Raw genomic sequence first — 6,576 nt, 5'->3', positions numbered from 1 at the left:
GTCGTTCCCAACGAGGGAGGATTGATCCCCTCACTGGTTCGGACACGAGCTCGTGCTTCTCCTTTAAGAGGAGCTTTCCCAGAGTACAAATGAGACAATTGGATTTATTCTATCACAAGATAAGCTACTTGTTTGGTTTTGTTGTCTTGGAGAGTTAATTACTCTCCTACTCCAAGACACTAGCCTGATCTAAATTGGTGTTTCAGAGCCCTAGTAAATAAAAGTTACTACGTTGATTTTACTTTAAGCGTTAATTTTATGGTTTTTCTTAAAGACAAAAGGTAGCGGAAGTGAAACCAATGGTGTGTAGACTCGACTCAAACCACTACAAAGATGCACCTAAGATGATTTACGCTATTTTTCTCTTTCAATGAAATTCTTAACTAAGAGAGTTGAGAGATGCAAATTTTATAGAAAACAACTTTCTTAGTAAAGACAATCAAAGAAACAATTCTCTTTATCTTTCCAAGCATACAAACATGACCACTCTATACGTGCACGAAAAACTCTTTTTCTTTCAAAACTTTTCAAAGCTACTTGAAACAAAACTTTTCAAAGGAGATGTTTTTGTATTTTCTCTATTTAATAAAGCATATAAATCTATTTTAACAAAAATCAATCTCAAAAGCTATAAAATCTATGAAAACTTCACTCACAAGCAAATCAAAAAGGAAATTACTCTAAGCAAACCTAACGAGGCAAAAGCCTACAAGGATGATTCTAGGTTGTTTTACTTGACCAAAATCAAGTCAAGGACCAGCTAATGCAGAATCAAAAGACTAGTCAAAACAAAACTCAAATCTTTTTGTTCTTTTTATAAAATGGAATTCAAGACTTAATCAACAAGCACTTCGAAATTTGCCCAAGAGACCAATCAAAGGTAAGTTGCTCTCACAGGTAGACTTTATGACATGTCTGACTTCTAAGAATGCTGACAAAACCAGAGAGATCTAAGGCTTGACAACTTCTACCGCCAAAGTCACTACAAGACCTACTCAAAAATCAAACCCTAGGGCTTAAACTTCTATGAAATCCATTAAAACACTTAATGCTATCGAAACAAGTTCAGGTGAATATCTTTGACAAGAGACTAATGGATCTGGGCAGTAAAAACTAAGAAAAAACAAAATCTAAGAGAAAAAATGCAAAAAATGGAATTTTCTCAAATTTTAGCAGGGGACGCAGGCGACCCGTTAAAACAGGTGCGGGCCCGCTCTGTGCACACAGCGACAGTGCGTCCAGGGACGCACTGTGCAATACTCAGAGGGTGCGCCCTACTGGAAAATTCAAGAAAAACTAAAATGAATCTAACCCTAAGCTAACCCACCCAAAAACAAAGTCACAGAGCCAAAAACCAGAAAAATAAACCAATTTTCTCAGAGAAAAGTTCATACAAAGGAAAAGACTTTTACATCAATGGAGTCCCCAGTGGAGTCGCCAATTTGTCAAGCGGAAAGAGTCAATTGTGCGGACACAACCAACCTCCCTAGGAGCCTAAGACTCTCTAGTGACAAACAAGACAAAGAAGAGCAATCCTTCTCTAAACATGCATTTACTATATAAGAAATCAAGTGTTTAGATCCTACCTGTAGTCCAACGCTGTTGTAGCAGTCCAGCTCCGCTGATCCGGATGAGCTCCTCCTTCACTTTGAAACCTGCATCCACTAACAATCAAACGATTAAATAGCACTTGATAATCTCATAGAATAAAACATATTTAACACATAGACCAAGGAGTACATGAAACAACTCATAAATAACAAGTTATTGAGAAGAATGGACTCATTTGCATTAATAGGTAACAAAAGGAACAAATACAACCTGAGCCTTGGTGTTGTGCAAGTCCCTCCCAGGGTCCATCAAGAGTTCTCCTTTACTTTGAAAAAGCTCACCCACTTCCAAATAGAACAAGCAAAGATGGCAATCTCTCCTCACAAGCTTCTAAATGGGAGTCCTAATTCCAGCAGCATCTACCCTTAGAAATGTATAGCTTCCAACCTCTCCTCCTTCTGGCCCAATTCCTGTATTTATAGTGCTCAAGAGGAAGTTAATCAGGTCCACCATCAATGGGATAATCCCCTCTTTGGATGGGATAGCTCCCTTATTGATGGGATAAGTTCCTCTTTGGTAGGGGTACATGAACCATCCGGAGGCGCTCAATACACGTCGAACAACTTTCTAGAATGCTCTAGAAATGACCACAAGTAACTTTTTAAAGATGAAACTTGCGCATTTTGACCTTTACAGGGGGACGCACCTGCCCCTTTACATACAGAGCGTCCAAAGACGCAGCTTTTATGAACATTGGGTGCGTACCCGCAGGTAAGGTTGAGAGAACCTGCGTACCCAGAGATAAATACATTTTATAAAGACTTTCTCTCTTTTTGGAGTTTGACATGGAGAGCAGAGGCATAAGACTTGCCTAAGAGGATAGCATGACTGTTGATAGAGCCATACTAACTGTAAATAGTCATGGTGACATTTTTTGGTGTAACACTAACACCTAGATAAACATATGTTCCATCAATGTTCTCATAATATTCATCAAACCAATCATTACTACAAGACATATGGAGTGATGCACTAGAATTGATGATCCATGTGTGCACATCATCAGTCTCTGCAAGCAATGCAACATTAGAAGCAAACAATATAAGATTTTTAAATACATCACTCATTGAGGTGTCTTTGTCCACAAAATTTCCATTATTCTTTCTATTTATTTGTTTAGACTCATTATATTTTATTTTATAACAATCTTTAGAGTGATGTATAGGTTTCCCACAATAATAGTAATCATCATTTCTCTTATCATGAGTTGGAAATTTATATTGTGCCATACCTTTTTGTTTTTCTTCAAACTTTCCTCTTTTGTTTTTTTCCCATGGCTTACCTCTGTAATATGGTTGCTGACCCTTGGTTACCAATGCAAAATCTTAACGATTAGAGCCCAAATTAAAGTTCTTCATCCTCTCTTCCTCTTGGAGAAGAATCCATTTCAATTCATCAAATGTAGGTGAATTTTCTCTAGATGAAAGACTTGAAATAAAGATTTTATAACCTTTTACTAAGCCTTTTAATGTGATGGTGACCAAGTCAGTAGTAGACACCTTTTCACCAATATCTCCTAACTTATCACTTAGATCTTTGACATGGGAAATGAAATTTCTTATATTTTCATTTAATTCCATTTTCATAGACAAAATCTTAGTCTTCAAAAATAAGATTCAATTTGTAGATGTTGTATCATACAAACCATTGAGCACATCCCACGTTTATTTTGATGTCTTGCAATCTTTGATCTAAGGAATTATATTGTCCTTTATAGACGTATGCAACAACACTTTTGCTTTTAGTTCTCATTTATGCCAATCTGAAAGAGCGACAACAACAATGGGTTTTGGCTCATCCCCATTTACAATTGACCACAAATTATAACCTTCCAATACTATTAACAACTTAAATTTCCAGTTAACATAATTTGTACCATCAATCTTAGTGGATTATTTCAGATATGTATTAGCTGAAGGATTCAACATTTTTATTTTAAATTTTCTCCAATTAATCAAATGCACCATATCTCAAATAAATACCAAATAATCTCATATCCAAACACCAAATATAAGAAATTATTTTACCACAGACCTTTAACACACCATTAAAATTTCTACCGAAAACTCCTTTTTGTACCAATTCAAAAATATTTTAACTCCTTAATTCTCCTTTAAACCATACACAATTTACTCTCCATAAAAATGAAGTCTAACTTATGGCTTGGCTTGGTTTAAAAAAATCAAACCTTTTAACTCAATAAATGGAATGCATTGTGGAGAGAATAGATGGTGAATAAAATGTTCAAATATTTCATTCACTCTCATGTGGATTGCAACAAATCTTACGCGGACATCATATTTCCTTTCATTTTCATTTTCTGCCAATATTGCTACAATGATCCAAAATATCTGAAAACTTTATATATTCACCAATCTGACTGGGCCCAAATGCAGGTGCATGTGCTTGCATCAAACCTAACATTCCGATCATATCTACAATAAGTAAGTGATCCTAGCAAACGTATGCAAGATCCACTCGTGGATCCCATCCACAAATATCGTAGGTATCACACTAGTCCAACATGGTTACAGCCACATGGTCCCCAAACAGAGGCTACCTTTGAAACTCCTCTGCAATGAAACAATAACTTTAACACCAACAACTCTAACAAAACAATAGTAGAAAATGAGAAATTAGTGACTAGGTGACTAAAAAATTTAGTCACCACAACTTTTTAAAGTGAAATACTATGAAAAATGAGCAATTTTAAGTGACACAACTAAAAACAACTAACATAAATGACTAATTTAGTCACGGGTTAAAATATATGACAAGCTAATAAGTAATAAACTAAAAATGACTAATGTAAACTAAACTATCACTAACTTCTAATAAGGTATTTTTGAGCTACTTACAACTACTTGAAGTTTATTAATAACATTATTCCCCAAAAATAATGGGGCTACCTAGGAATATTTGAGTTTATTAATAACATTATTCATAGAATTAAGTATATTTTCCCCAAAAATAACATTATTAATAACATTATTCCCCAAAAATAATGGGGCTACCTAGGAATATTTGAGTTTATTAATAACATTATTCATAGAATTAAGTATATTTTCCACCTCCTTACGGGTGATATTCCCCTTGTGTAAACCTCATGTTTTCTTTCCCTTTTTATATGAACATACTTGATTAGGGAGGTCTTTTATAGTCGCCTTATGTGTAAATCTCATGTTCTCTTTCCCTCTTTATATGAAAATACTTGCTTAGAGAAGTTTTTTATACTCTCATATGATACAAACATTTTTCAAAATAAGTTTTTTTTTTATATTTTTATTGAAACTCTCAACCAAAATTATCACTCTCTGGACCTTCAAATCTATTAAATATATAACCTCTATACGAAAAAACCTCCTACTCAATAGTGACAACATAAACAATTAACAAATTGTGAAAATCTAAACTTTGGCTACTCTAAAATCTAAAATCGCCCATTAAAATTTAATTTCCCGCTATTCAATTGACAAATTGTTAAAATCTAATCAATTAATTTCCCGCTACTCTTAAGGTAAGGTGTTCCTTGAGTGTGTTTACATGAGTAGAGTAGAGATGTTGTCTGTTGATTCAGTTGCAACCATGGCAGATGCAAATGTGGATGTTGGCACAGTGCAGTCGAAGAAGAGAACATTCAAGAAGTTATCATACAGGGGTGTTGATCTGGATGCCCTTTTGGAAATGACCTCTTGAGGTAAGGTGTTCGTTGAGTATGTTTTCCGGAGAAGAGAAGAGGCATTGTCTGTTGATTCAGTTGCAACCATGGCAGATGCAGATTTGGATGTAGGCACAATGTAGATGCAGAAGATAACGTTCAAGAAGTTCTCCTACAGGGGTGTTGATCTAGATGCCCTTTTGGACATGACCTCTGAAGAGCTCGTCAAGATCTTCCATGCTTGTGCTTGAAGAATGTTTCAGCGAGGTTTGAAGAGGAAACCAGTGGCCTTGATCAAGAAGCTCTGTAAGGCGAAATGGGAAGCTCCTGCAGGTGAGAAACCAGAGCTAGTTAGAACCCACCTCCGTAACATGATAATTGTTCCTGAATTGGTGTTTACAATGGGAAGACATTCAATCAGGTCGCAATCAAGCCTGAGATGATTGGTCATTATCTGGCAAGGTTTTCTATTTCGTATAATCTAGTTAAGCATGGAAGACCTGGTATTGGTGCTACACACTCCTCTAGGTTTATTCCTCTAAAGTAGACCAGCTTAGATCGTTTGATATGGTGGATATGTAGTGGGGTATTCTTAACTGTTTTCAGCTTACAAGTATAGGCACAAATAATTGGTTTCATATTCACATCAGTAAATCCTTTCACAATGCTTAAATGAATTTTTGAAGAGTAATTTTGGGTGTATTGTTACGTTTAATTAGCTAATGCACTATATATATTGTACAAGTTGAACTATTTGGTTATTTTGATGAAATTTCTGTCAACAAAAAAAAATTCTCATTCCATAGACTATTTTTAGTCTTGTAAATGTTAAAATATCATTTCATTTCATTATTCCTTCCCTGCTACTCTTCTTCCTTACCAGGTTGGGAGAGGGCTCAAAGCCAATAACACCTACTGTAAATAAACTCTATTCTGTACTAGGATTCCTAGCAAACTTAGTATTGTAGTCCCTTCCTGTTTTGTAGTGCCAAATGCCCAAGTTGCGTCCTCTAATAGTTATACAATTATGGATATGTAGAATGTTGCCCAGGTCAAGAGCGTATCATGAGAAAACAAGAAATAACCTCCCAACTGGATCCTTTGCCTGAAAGTAGCAATACTACCCTCCTCTTTTTCAATTTATTGCAGCTGGGATGATTTGACATAGAGTAGGTGCCACTGTTTGTGGGAGAACGTCTCTCTACTTCTACTCCTGCCTCAGTAAGCTAGTTTTCTCATCCTGGGTATGAAAATCAACATGAGGAATATCACCCAGTTAATTTGGACCACTCAGAAATAGAGCTTGG

General features: G+C 35.7%; 1 pseudogene; it reads left to right on the top strand.

The window, feature by feature from the left end:
* Positions 1–5,376: 5,376 nt before the first annotated feature.
* Positions 5,377–6,043, top strand: LOC149140298 (small ribosomal subunit protein uS19 pseudogene; annotated as a pseudogene).
* Positions 6,044–6,576: the final 533 nt, after the last annotated feature.

This window comes from Pinus tabuliformis, chromosome X, assembly GCF_031772625.1.
Source record: "Pinus tabuliformis cultivar Carrire ecotype Pingquan chromosome X, CPIR1, whole genome shotgun sequence".
Classification (NCBI taxonomy): domain Eukaryota; kingdom Viridiplantae; phylum Streptophyta; class Pinopsida; order Pinales; family Pinaceae; genus Pinus; species Pinus tabuliformis.
This window is presented reverse-complemented; position numbering and strand designations above follow the sequence as displayed.